The sequence below is a fragment of the Drosophila simulans genome, chromosome 3L, assembly GCF_016746395.2.
Source record: "Drosophila simulans strain w501 chromosome 3L, Prin_Dsim_3.1, whole genome shotgun sequence".
NCBI lineage: Eukaryota > Metazoa > Arthropoda > Insecta > Diptera > Drosophilidae > Drosophila > Drosophila simulans.
In genome coordinates this window covers 8,526,296-8,540,834 of record NC_052522.2, presented here as the reverse complement: position 1 = coordinate 8,540,834, position 14,539 = coordinate 8,526,296, and the positions used below count along the sequence as shown (strand labels likewise).

Genomic DNA, 14,539 nt, shown 5'->3' with positions numbered 1-14,539 from the left:
AAGGGATGGCCAGCGAGCGGGATAGAGTCATTTTTGAATAATGGCCGCCGCTGCAATGCATTAAATTGGCCATCGATTACACGGACCCAGCGAAAAACCTGCTGCCAAACGGCATCAAGAAAATGGCCACCAGGCGCGCTCAAATTTTCCACCACTCAAAGATAAGACTTGGCAATACCCCTTGACAAACACTACGAGCAGTAGTAGATAGTAGACACGCCGCAGTTGGCCATATAGTTTTACCCCATGGTTACTGCGTCAATCAATTAACAGATAGTAAAAGCCATGCCCGTCGGAGGCGATCGTTTAAGTGGCTTAGGTAAGGGTATGGTTTACATGGCAACAGGCGATCGATCGCCAGTTCGATTGGTCTATGTGCACGGGAACAACAATGGGCGACATATGGTATAAGTTTTATTGAAGAATTAAGCCATCTTAATTTAGAATGAAGTACAAATAGATATTTTGTAGGTATTGAACTTCAGGGAGCTCCAATGTGATACGTATGTTTTTAAGTACAAGATACTTTACTTCACTATCCACACCTTTGTTCTACGACCATAAAGCCCTGTTTCAAAGTAAATTTCTCTTAGCAAATACTAGTTTTCAAATGATTAATAGTGAGCAGTATTATTTTCCCCAGTGTAGATACTCCAATCGATCGATCGGCGGAGCGATCGTGCCAGCCTTGCACGGCTAATATTGACTGCGGCCGTCTAATTATAGCGCCCCAGCCCGGGCTCAGACGACTGTGCCTACGTGATTGTGTGTCTGTGTCACACGACCAGCACCAGCACCAGCCCCAGCACTAGCCCCACCCCCCTATCCCCACCCAGTTACAGCGCTCCACCGAAAGCACCACCCAACTGGCACCCTACGAGCGTCAGGCGGTGATAAGAAAATCCACTTGACACAACTCGCGGCGAGCACAACAAAATAATTATTGATAAAAGCGGCTCTACGACTATGTGTACACACATACGTTCGTACGTATGTACATAGATGTTGCACAGGCAAACAGCACATTTGTACGAGTATGTATGTTTGCCCAGGGCGAAAATAAGAAAATAACAAAAAACTACAACGATTCATGGAAAATTTTTCAACAACTCGCAGTTCATTGCTTCCCCCCGATGGGCGGTGGGTGGTGTTGGGTGGCTGTTGGGTGTACGGTATACGGCATACTGTCAGTGTAAAAATAGCATTATTTAGCGGAGAGAGTAGAGTCCGCTACGATGCGAATTCGTCATGGCACACGCAAAAAGTCATGCCCCTGCCAGCTACCTAGATATAATCTATTTACGTGTACGCCACCTATCTCCCCATATACATACTTATATATATATATATATATATATATTTGCCTGATAAGGGCGGCTGACGTCCCCCTACATTTCGAAATATATGATATATACATGTATGCCATATGTGTACAACCGTGGCGAGCACGGGTTTTGGATCTCATGATAAGACGGCGGCAAGGGGCAAAAACCTGCGGCGGCGGAACAGTCACGCTCCTTGTGATAAGAACTTTGGGGGGGACTTGGTCAATTTCCCAAGTGTTATTGACTCGCTGCCATGGATTGGCCCGGCACTCAAGTAGGCTCGACTGCCAAAGATAAACAGGCGATTCGCGTTGGGCGGGGGTGGAGTGTCAATAGGGGACCAATGGGGTCTGCAGAAGTCATAGACTGGAACGATAAAGAAAGACCGTGATAAGAGCCTTGAAATATCTAGAAACTAAGTATCGTTGTCGTCAGCCCAGAAATAGAGAAATGGGTATTCTTCTTACTTTTAAACAAAGCTTCAAAAGATGTTAGATATGTTAAAATCTTGGGACATACATATGTAAAGGATGCGTATTTATACAACATCTATGATTTATAGATCGATCTATATATATATAAGATTGATTAAAATATATTCAACCTTCATTTGAAATAGCTTTAGGTGCAGTGCAGTAAAGGCATTTCCGCCATACAAGTCCAAGCTGTTTTACTTTGACCCCCCCTGGCTATTCTAACTCAATTCTTGTTGTACGATAACAGCTAGAACCCTGAACAAACTGATTAAACCTTCCCCAACGACCTCAATACCACCTTCTGCAATTGATCGCTGCACTGAGCAAAAAACCTTTCTTTGTGTGCCGCTAGTCACGTGGTGGTTAACATGGTTTTCCAGCAAAAAACTGCGTCAACTTTAGTACGCCGTACGAAATGGATGAATATGTCGGTAGGTATCGCCACTCCCCCATATCGGAAATACTGCGGCAGCCGAGTAGACCCAAAGACCCAGATAGCCAAAGGCCCCCAGAACACAAGTGTGCCAAAGTCCGGCGCAGAAGAGTAGTGTCTGCCATAAATTCGAATGGAACAAACAAAAAGTGCCCACTCTGCGGAAAGCTGATTACACACACGGCACTCGAGGAGTCCAGGAGTCACACTAAATGAATATTAATAATCCGAGAGCTACTAAAAATAAACCATCAATCATGAGGGCATTCGACCAGCGGGCGATTTAATCTAATCGCATCTAATGTGGCGTCTAAGTAAACAACTGAAGTATTCGGACGCTAATTAGGCTGTCGAATGTCATAAAGCCAAGAGGCACCGACTCGAGGGGCTCATGATGTGTCCATTTCTGGGTGGCTCGACCCCAGACCCATACCCGTACTCATACCCATTCCAAAAGCCAAAAGCCGAAAGCTTTGATTCCAGCTGCAAGAGCTCGACCACTCAACTCGCTTATCAAGACAAGTGAGCCAGTTGACCTCGGGTGGTCAATTCCCCCCGGGTGGCGATCGATGATAAGCCGGCCAGCCAAGGCAGTTCCGCCTTCTGTAAGAACCCCTCGAATTGGTGTTGGAACCCTTGGCATCTGGTCTTCAGGAAGTCGTTCGCCAGACGGTGACAAATCTCGAGTAGCGGGTTCCGAGAACTCAAACCCACTGATTAGTCAATTGACTAGCGAAACCTACCGGCTGGCGGTGAGATCGAGTCTCTGAGATCAAGATCCAAAGATCAACGGGCGGCACTTGTGGATTCCTGCGAAATGCTGATTGATTCCTGCTAAACGGAAGTGCTTTACCCCTAGTTTTCGCCCGATGCCCCCCTTCTGGAGCGAGGGGCTTTGAATTTTTGGTTCCCCTAGTCGAGCGCTCGACCTTTGGCTTAAATAAAATAGAGACAAGTCTGGCACGAGTGCGACGATTCGCGCTAATGATGATTACCATAACGAATTCAGAGCTCGACTGATCAAATGACTGAGTGACTAAGTGACTGAATGACTGAATGACCGACTGACTCTGATCGATCGGCGATGTTATATTTCGACGGCACGAGCTGCCAGCACGAGCAGCACGCTCAATTGGGCCTGTGGCTCGTGTTGCTGATTGCCGGCGGACCGATCACCGACCGCTGACCGCCCCTGCGCCACCCCCCCTGGTCCGGCCGCCCCGCCCCCAAAAACAACGCCCTCTGATAATCATCCCGTGCGTCAGCAAAGCCCGAGCACTTTAGACTTGGAGCCGGTACTGCCAGAGCCCATGAAATGTCTGTGTGATGCCTTGGCTTGGCGTGCTCCCAAGTTGGGGCACAGACCCCCATCCACCGCCATCCTCCACCGATCCGATCCGATTCGGTCGGCCTATTGACCATTCACTAAGCCGCAAATTAACACTGGCATTTTTATAGATTTGAACTTTCTAATTACCACAGTACGCGCATTTCCTTGGGTGGGCCGATCGCTTTTTTGTTTCTTGTTTTTGAATAAGCGAACTTCGACCAATTAATTCAGCGGTATTCATCGAGTTTTAATGTATTCAGCAAGAGGTTTAAATTAATTTCGGGAAATACTTAAACACCTCATTAATTGAAAATTCACATTCCGCAACAAATTCACGTTCTCATTCATATTTATGCTCACTTACACTCACATAGATTAACTGGAGCAGAGAGATACAATAACTACGAACAATTAGAGATAGTGTGGTTGGAAGATCGGTTTGAATAATGTTAATGTTAAGAATAATGTAAAAAAATGTTTTGTTTTTACCCTATTAATTAAGATTATTTAGTTAAACTGCGTCATTTATTCTAATTGAAAGGGAATTTTATTTAATTAATACCATTTACATACCTTAAAACAGCTGTAAAAATAATCATGGTTCAACAGAAAATATACAATGATTTATTAATTCATTATAAGTGATATAAAATGATAAGTACATCACTGAAATTGAATTTATAATTCTGCTTTTGCGCCATATTTAAAACCAGATAAGAGTAACAGATTGTATCTATTGGATTGTACTTTCTTTAGTTAGAAATAAAAGATTTCGATTGCGTAAAATTAGGAAAATGTGTCAAGTACATTTAAGCAGTAATTTTAGCTAGCAATAATTCAATAAATCCCTAAGTACACTTGCGAAATGTTCGCTGTTTGCAGAAGCTATCGCCGTCGTTTGCCACTGGCAACTCGTGATAATTTGTGCACCGCCCGGTGGCTCCGGATTCAAATTGGAAACGCCATCATGCTCCATTAACCCCCAGGTGCCCATCTCCCCCCAAAAAAAGAGGGGAAGGGGGGCGATTGATTGATTGTGGCTACTTGAAGGGGGTGAGGCGTTGGGCGGTTGGTTGGCGTGCGAAGCGCTTTCGCGATCAATTGCACGTCGCTCGCTTAAAAACGCTCGGCCCTCTATCGCCGGCTCGCTCGCACTCGATTGGCCCCCATTTACCTTTTGCCGCTGACGCCGGCAGCGGCACGTGCCGCACAATCTTGGCGCTGTTCCATTGCTCCCGCTCGCCACTCGGCCCCCGTTGGCTCATCCCCTTGCCAGCGGAGCGGCCTCCGTTTCCGTCGCCGCGTTGTTTGTTGTTTGCTCATGAGCTTTTGTTATTTTTCCACCGCTGTTGACTCTCGCTTTGTCGCCATGCCAGATCTTCCCGGCCCATATATATATATAAAGATATATATATATACATTCAGCTGATTCCAGCCACAATCTCTATTTTCGGAGCCGGCACTGACCGCTTTGGATAACTCTCTTTCGAAATTATTAGCGCTGAGAGAGGCATCCCTTGGACTTATCTTAAAAAATTGGTTTTTGAAATGCTTAGCATTTAAAAATATTAGCTTGCTTTTTATATTTCAAAAATCCATAAATCACTTTAAAATACTCGTACTAGAGGTTTTCACAGCATTATGTACATATGTAAGCTAATTAGAAATTTTGTAATATGTACATATATTTAAAATTCTTTTCCATTTTAATTTTGGATACAAATTTTTAAATATGTGATCAAAATTAAATAATTATATTATTATAACAATTATTAGTACTATTAGTTAGTATTATTAAAGCACTAGTACCCACCTATCGCATCACTTGGCATCTCTAATCTGATTCCATGAAGCAGGCGCGTGTCGAGATTAGCGAGATAGTCTTTATTTTGGCGCACCTTACTGGGTCACAGTGTTGTGCAATTTTTCCCCAAAAACATTTCCCTTTTCCAGCATAAGTATTTTCTTTTTATTGGCTCCCCTTTCTTTTCGGTTCGCTTGCGTAATTCGCGAGTTAAGTGACCCTATTACGTTATGTAAGCATTGCATTGACTTTGGATCGAAATTCCGACTGAGTTGACATTGTGTATTTTTCGATTTTCTTTCATGCCTTTATTTGTTGTGACTTGAGAACTTATTGATTTGAAATGAAAAAAAACAGCTGTCACCCTACGCCGGTCTTAAACGGCACCAAAAACATAAAGAGATCGATATCTTCGCATTGCTCAGACAAAATTTTAAAAATCATTACAGTATTTAAAATTTTAATAAATTACTATGTATCACTGTCACTTTGCATTAATATTCCATTACAGAATAACCTGATGTAATAGAAATTAGACTTGTCGTAACACTCATAGTGGTTATTCCGAATTAATTGCTGCTATACAATAACTATATTTATAATATAATCCGTGACTTGAACACAGCTAATTACCAAGTAATTAAAGCACGTAATGTTTAAAAAATCTATCTCTAAAACCGCGTCTATTAAAAGTATACCTAAATAATTATAAACTTAAATAAATTCTGGGCCAACTAATAAAATTCGCAGGTAAGTGCTTGGAAATTCGTCATAATTCGGTTATCCCCAACTGAAAACGCCTCTTCAGGTTTCACGAACTTTTAAACGAATTCGGTTCAATAATACCTTTACGTAAAACCATGGTAAAAAAAAGAAAACACAAGCGTGACGTTTACACGCGCCCATTTAAGCCGAAAAAAACGGGCCAGAAGGAATTCGACAGCCAAGAAAAATGAGAGGCTTCTTACGCAACATTCTGCACTGACCATTTGACAATAAACAAAAAAATACAAGCAACAAAAAAAAACTGTTGATACTGAAGATTTGTGGCGACACGCAGATCATACACAGCACGCGTTTGCGAAACTCTGAAAATGGGTAAATAAAGAGACGCTCGAAGTTGTGGACTTTTGGCAGTGAGCGTAAACTGAGCCATAATTACCAAAACGTGCCACGATTCGCTGCTTACTAACTGATTTCTTCCAAGAATTCGGCAGTTTGGAACCCAAGCTCGTTTCGTTCACTGCTAATCGAACTTTAGTTGGCCCAATCCATCACTCTATAAATGCACAGAGCAAAGTATCTCAAGTGATGATGGTCAATTAGGTAAATTTATGATAAATACCAAGAGTGGTTTAAGAGAAGAAAACATTAATAAAATTGATATTATTGATATGAATATATTATACATATATTATTATATTACAATATGCACAAAAGCAATGCTCATAAGCTTCAATGAGCTAATAAAGTGGAACACACACGCGTTAAAGTATTTACATGCTCTTGATTTATGGGGCATGTTATCTGCTCTTTCAGTTAATTCTGTTGGGAAAAACCAGCACCAACTGTTGGCCATATCCACTCCCGATCCCATTCCAACCGCCATTCCAATCCCCAATGGCAGTGACACCTGTTGGAGGCTCACCTGCACTATCATATTCGAGTATCGCACGGTGGCGGCATTTCTAACATCAATCAAACGCCCACACACAGGCACTTTGCCATTCCATGCGGCTAATTGACATAACGTCAGCTGCAAATTAAGTGTCGGAAAATAGCAATTACAGTAGATAGTCTTCCTTAAAAAATAGTTATTAATATATACATATTTGTCATACACTGCAGACCAATGAAATATTTCAGCTTTTGCATTGGTCAAAACTTTATACCAGTTATTGTGGAAAAATGATATTCTATGAATAGGCCAAGAGCAAAAAATTCCACTGGAACCTTTCAAAATCTGTGATTTAGCTTTACCAATAAAAGATAAGATCTGATCGAATTGGTTAATTTTCGATGCAAATCTGGCCTAAGAAACTGGGCCCAAATCGAACAATCGTTCTGAATAGAAGCCAGACTGTGGCCCATTATCCATATATCTACATGTCAGTAGACTATATATACGGAGTGTGCTGGGAATGTCGCCGCGAATTCCACGAAGTGGAATACAATCAAATGAAATATAAAATATATGGAAAAAAATACAATAAACCACAATGAAGCGTGTGAATTCAGCTGCAGTCGCGTGGTCTATGACAGGCTTATGACAAAAGCGCGGCGCGTGTGGCTCAAAGTGGCTCAGAGTTGTTGCTCGGCGGTTCAGTGGCTCAGTGGCTCAGTTGCTCAGTTGCTTAGAGTGGCTTAGAGTGGGGCCCGTCTGAGGCCCCCTAGCCCCACTCCCCCCTGTCAAACGTTGGAGCCACCAACTTGGCGTCTCCAACGGCATCTCCGACTGGTTTTTGTCTCAGGCGATATTTGCTTTATTTTCCTACCTTTATTTATGATTATTTTTAACTCTTATTTTTTTGTTGTTTTTGCCTTGGCTTTAGCTTTGGCAAACACACGCTTGTTGGCTAATTTTTCTTGTGGCTTGCTTTCTTTTTTTGCGGCGGGGGAATTCCAGAAACGTTCGCGATGCGGTCTGGTCCCCCTTTTTGGCCTCTTGGTGGTTAACATTTTAATGCCAAACAGCCAGACAAGCGACGACGGATGGCACAGACTCGACACGCTGCAAATTCTAATTAATGACAGTTTTAGACATTTTTGAGCTAGACGGCGCCAAAGACAAAGCCAGCAAAAACCTAAGAAAAAAAACTAAGCTCGACTACGAAAGAGCAGCATCTAAAAAATATCGATTTTGAATGTATGAGGTGTCTGTGTAGTTTCGAGACCCCAGGGCATGTCTGGCCAAAAAGCTGATGAAAGAGCCAACGGATAGCATCGGATGATCGTGTTATATAAAGAAGGGTTTTTCTAATGGCTAAGAAGAACTAATGATCGATCGGTGGACTCTCAGCTTGTGTGTGTGGCTTAGTATCGCAAGTTGAGCGATGTTTTAATTTTGTATCTTTCAAATCCATCAAAAAGAAATCATTAAAAGTCGTCGGACTTATAATTATTATAACAGAGTCTGTATAGTATATAGCATCTTACTAGGGGAAATATTCTATGATTATTTAGTTACATGATTTCATTAATAATCTGGATCAAAGGTTTTTGGAAAATATCATCATAAAGCCAGCCTAGTTCCGTGTTGTAATCCAATCGTAATCCCAGTCAGTTCCGCAATGCAATAGAAGTCAATATCATAGCATTGCTCAGTGGGATTTCGAGATTCCCAGAAAACCAACTAAGTCGTCCGACATCCTGTAATCTGTGATCCGCATGAGTGCCAGTCATCGAATCGAAATCTAATGGGAGTCACTGGCGACTGGTGGTGACTCACGGCCCGTTGGACTTTAAGGTGGGTGGCCGGTGGGAGCGTCGGGAGGTGGGACGCTCGACAAGGTCGTTGCGTCAGCGTTCCACGATGACGTCGGTCCTCGCACTTTGCTCTCCCGGGTGATTGCATGTGCCCGCCGGAGACTCGGCCGTTGTCTGTGACAGGTTCCCGATCTGGTTGCCGTTCCAGCGCTTTCGACGGGTAACCACATCGCCCGGCTGATAAGCTGTTTACGACGACCGACGTCTTGGGCCTCGGCAGACAATCAGTCATATATTACTTTATATATTTAAGCGTGTGTATGTGTGGCACGGCATGCCGGCGTCTTATCGGAGTGCTCACTGTGCGAGGAGGCTAATGGTGAAATTAACGACGGGGCTCGTGCTTCGCACTGCAGCGCACGTAGACGCCTTCGAACTGTGCACTGAAAAAAATGTTGTGCTCTTTCTATAAGGTATGAAAATGGATTTTCTCGAATACTATTTTACCATTTATTGAAAATAGGTAAATATCATATGAATAAGGCCATTCTAAGTACATGGTATAAACTAGTTTATAGGTTCTACGTTTTAAATCTACAACAATTATATTGAAAACCTGTTTAAGATAAAAAAAATGCATTTATCACAAGAACTGTATTTCCATAAAACACAACTAAACAACCAACTCACAATATAAAAGGGGGAACTCCCTTCTTTACGTTTCTTATAACCTATTGCTGGAAAAACTTCATTAGAAGACCTGTCTCAATCATATATGTATCACAATCATAAGTGTAAAGCCCATTCTTAATTTCGTCAGTGTATTTCTTACACCCCGTCAAGGAGTACGTGGTGCGGTGCATGGGATCCGCGGTCGGATGGTCTGGCCTTATCTGGGTGCCCGGGCCGACTTTAGTCAGCAACTAAGGGCTAGGCCAACACTTGTGCTTTCAATGTTTGTATGTGGGTCACAACGCTTCGACTTTCGATTAAAGACTTTGACGTCAGCAGCTGGCTGCCGGTACTCGAGCTGGAATCAGCCGGCAGAGATCGTACGATGCATGCAATCAGCATGATTCGTCTGGGGAATGGTACACCCACCCATCCGATATCCCTTACAGTCTAACGGCCGCGAATCTAATCGCGTTAAACTATAAAGAATTTCCTCTTTTCGGGGCTCGACTCATTTCCGGATGGTGATACCTTGCTATATCCCCATAGCACCATATTCCAGGTGTGTTGAATGTGAGTGCTAAAATTAAAATATTACCACGATACTACCCTATCAATAACTATCGCTAATGCCCATTCGTGTGACCTTATAAGGAGCATTTTTAGTTTTGCGGAAACACTTAATGGGCTTATCAAGGGAAATGTGTAATTGATGGTTTGCTGAGCAATTGTAAAACTAATAAAGGAAATGCCTCAGGGGCAGGTGAGTAGATAAAATGTAGGCCTTTTCATGACTTTGTGCTAAAAATACAGTGCTTAGTTACTCCTGAAAGACGTCTTAATTGTGAGCTTTTCATTCGGACTGATTAGAATGTCATTATGAGATATCAGACTGCACGTGGCCTATCTAAAAATAGGGCAATCCGCAAGACGAAGCGGAACGAACTTCAAAAATACCTCCTGACACTCCAGACAGAGAGATTCACACTGATATGGAAATTTTTGTCATCCGCTAATTGTGACATTTAAATCAAATCTTATCAGGTGTTAAAAGTCGTAAAGCTTGTAAATATATGCTGGAATGAGTCTATCTAATGATAGCAAATTGGGGTCTGGGTCCAAGAAGCTCCCTGTAGTTTTCCATGGCGTAGGAAAGCAACAAATCTTCCGCTCTCGACGATCCAGGGTGTGAATTGTCAACATCGGTGGCCTTTCTCACGATTTTTTTTTTTTTTTAGCACTGTTGTAGTGGTCGGATTGATTCCACCGTCAGCTGGGTAATGGGTATTGACTACTGCATACTGGATGTCCAGACGTGATACTTGCGTCATAAGTTCGATATGTCCACGATATCGCCGACTGAGCCCAAGGCGCTAAGTTTGCGGTTAAGCCTCGGTGATCGATTTATTTTTGGCTTTCGCGCCATAGATTGATTGTGCCCACAGGAAAAACAAATGTGACTGCGACTGGTGACTGCTTTATAAATAAATAAACAGTGCCAAAAATATCACAAAATAACAAAAGAGTTTCAGTCTGAAGATCGATGATGATGGCATTGTTGTTGCTGCTCCGGATGGATCCGACGGATTGATTTTCTAAGGTTTTGTGTTTTTTTGGCAGCTTTGTTTCGTACTTTGTTACTCATTTGTTACTCCAGTCAAGTTATTTTTATTGTTAATTAATACCTTTTATTTTTATGTGCACAGAAAACACTAGAAATCCACATACCCGTCTATAAGCGCAGATATGTGATCATTATGATTGGGGCTTAAAGTCCGATGGCGAAGAATTTGCATTTCAAATTCGCACCCAGAAATAAGCAGACGGCGGAAAAAGTCACCTTGCTAGGAATTTTGTCAGAGTAACAAAAAATATTCAAAATTAAAGAAAAAAGTTAGCAACATAAGTCACAAAACATTGAGAAATCTATAAAAAGCTAAGTTTTTTGGCTATAACTGTAGAGATTTTAAAGGAAGAAAGAACAATGACATTATTTTTAAACTTTATAGGAAAGGCCAAGTCGAAATCATACTAATCCCCTCTTTGGCAAGATGGTTTTATCTTCCGTTGTCTGCCAACTTAGCAGCTATTTATATATTTAATAAAATGGTTTTTTTTTTTGACAGTTGGACACCCAATTCGGTGTCAGTGGCAAAGTTACGACCCACAGAACCACTCGATCTGACGCACCTGGAATTCCCCATAAATCAGTCGCAAATAACTAGAAGCAGCAGCTTGTTTGTTTGTTTGCTTATTTGTTTGAATATTTTGTTTATTCTCTGTTATTCGTTGTTTTTTTTTCGCAGCCGGGAATTATACAGTAGCCCTACCGTACAGTAAGGCCGAACCAAATAACAACATTGGGGCAAAAAGCGACAATATCGATGGATAGACAAGGGGAAAGCTAAAGACAGACTGCCGATTTATAATTGGCTGCGGTCGTACACTGGCTTCATACTAATTACTATTATTATGTATGGAAATATCCAAATGGAATCGAGCTTATAATTCGGTAGTCAAATTATGGTGGCGTGATTATTTGATGATGATTAGATTGAATTTGAATTAGCATGGGTCAAAAAAATATGATAGTTATTAATATATTATTAATTCCAAGAATCGAGCTTCTTGGTAGCATGTTCTTGAAAGAAAGATATATAGAAAGATATATCATTTCTTTACACCAACTGCAAAACCAATCACAGCGACGCAAATAAGTGGTAATAGCTTGCCATTTATGGACGCGATTCTTGCTTTTGTTATTGGCAATTGTATAAGCCAACAGTGTTCAAGGTCGCGCAAGGTCGTTATAATCGTGCAAACCCAATATTTTGGCTCGTCCAATGACCCACTTGATCGTCGATTGTCGATCGGGTTTTGTGGGGTGTGCACCAGATCAAAACGAGGCAAAAAGCGACGGCGCAACAGTAAATAGCAATATCAATGGCCCACGCGGCGTATGCGCAATTAAGTCACTAAATGCGCCCAAAAAGCTAAAAAAACCAACCCAACCCAGCCCACAAGGCGCGTTCATTGTACACATAAGCGTATGCAGTGAAAACATTACTTGAAGCTACGGCATGTGCGATTCGATTCGATGTCTGGCGCTCAGCCGGAACTTTGACTGTAAAAACAAAAATGTGTTTATAAATAAAACAAAGTAATGTCAGTTTCAAGCTGCGCTATCTGGGAACGGAACTTAGGCGACTGTGACCGCGATTGAAACCAAAAACTGCGACTGTGACTGGAGTCAATGCGATCCCGATCCCAATCCCATTCCCATTCCATCCCATCCCGTCCGCTGTGCGGGTGCTGTTTGGTGGGCGGGGGCCAGATTGCAGCTTCAACATTCGAAATTCAAAAGCGAAACAGCTTTGTTTGACTGTCGTGTTGTTGTTGTTTCCATTTCGCCGCTTTATAATATTTTTTTTTTTCTGTGCGAGTGACGCCGCCGAACTTGAACCGCTCAAGGCCAAATTATGTCGATACACCCAGAAAGCGGAGGGTGCGATTTGTGTTATGAATATGCGTGCTTTTCGATGTTTGTCGAGCGAATCGAAGGCAATGGGGTTGTTTATGAAAAATTTTACTACAGATTTCGCATGATAAGGGGTCTCTCGATCCAGAATTCCATGAATACTTTACGGATTCTACCAATATGTTTCCAATTCAGTAATAACAAGTGTGCCATGCTACTCAACTGATGGTCAACCACACTGTCAGCAACTATTAATACGATATATATATAAATAATAATAGTTACACATTAAGCCTATTAAGACCATGTGATTGCATGTGCGTTTTCAATATGACTAATGCTATTGCATTCGCTCGTTGAAGGATCCTTGGTAATATGCATGGTAACTAAATTAGTAATATTATAAATGGGAAACATTTTACACTCACTTCTGATAAAAGCAACCTTAATTCCAAGAAATCGCCCTCAACTCGTTGCTTTCGCATTCCTGGAAAGTAATCTCCTATTACATTTCCGTTCCGTTACAACGGTGGCCTTCAGAGGAGAACCCCATCTTATCGCGAGCAGAAAGACAATCGTAATTAGCTTTTGTGTGCGGTGCAGCCAGTCCCTGGAGATGGGCTAACTTACGCAACCTGCTTCTTGGCCACAATGCATGAGATGCACAATGCTACCTGCGGCTTACTGGCCACCATTGCCTAATCCTGGCCAAAAAAAAATAAGGCGCCCAAAGGCTTAAGACCCAAAGAGGGATTGCAATTATAATCCCGCTCTGTTGCGGCGCACTTAACACCTAGACCAGACTAGACTGGACTGGCTAAAACCGAGGAGCCGGCGAAGGTGATCAACTGATCAAGTGGACAGGGTGATCAGTGGTCAGTGGTCGGTAGTCGGTGATTTGGCGGTGCTAATTACCCCTAAGCCAACGGCAGACATCATATATCAGACATCGCGGATTGTCGGACTGACGCATCTTGCTGTTGGCATTGCGAAACCTTGCATAATCATCGACAGACACAAAGAGCGTGTCGCGTGATCACCGCTGTTGTCAGGCAGGGACTTAATATCCAAATCCGCATCTGAATCTGGAGCTGTTGGTTCCCGTGAATGGCCTAATCCTTCACGCCGTGTGCGAATCATTAGGAATTCGCTAAACGCATTGTGTTAGGCGGCGACGCGTCGTCGTTTAAATGTGATAATCGACTTGTATTGCATTCATTATCATTGTGTATGTCAATTTTCAGCCCAAATAATCCAGCCAGAAACTTTCCACCCGCCAGCAAAAGCACGGGATCCGGCGTTTCGTCCGGAGATATACATTCAGATACAGATACTTATCCATTGGCCACACGCTCGCTTCATTCGGCGCGTGCTGCTCTAGTGTATCTGCGCGATTGCATGAGCAACTTACGATTTACCAGGTATACCTATATGTATATTCCAAACTCCGGATTTCAGTCACAAGTCGGCGACGTCACAGTCACACGAACACTCAAAACACTGGGGCATTCGAATTGTATTCACTTTATTTGGCGAGTCGCTAATTTCGAGTGCTAATAAGCATTTAGAGACATCGTTAGTTAGTACGTGGCAGT

The 14,539-nt window shown here is 42.5% G+C and overlaps 1 long non-coding RNA gene across 1 annotated transcript; it reads right to left on the bottom strand.

Annotated features, from left to right (window-relative positions):
- Positions 1-1,343: 1,343 nt before the first annotated feature.
- LOC120284753 lies at positions 1,344-3,370 on the bottom strand. The gene is made up of 2 exons (XR_005543974.1): positions 3,230-3,370; positions 1,344-1,691 (listed from the first exon to the last, which is right to left on the bottom strand). It is a non-coding gene; the product is annotated as an uncharacterized LOC120284753 (long non-coding RNA).
- Positions 3,371-14,539: the final 11,169 nt, after the last annotated feature.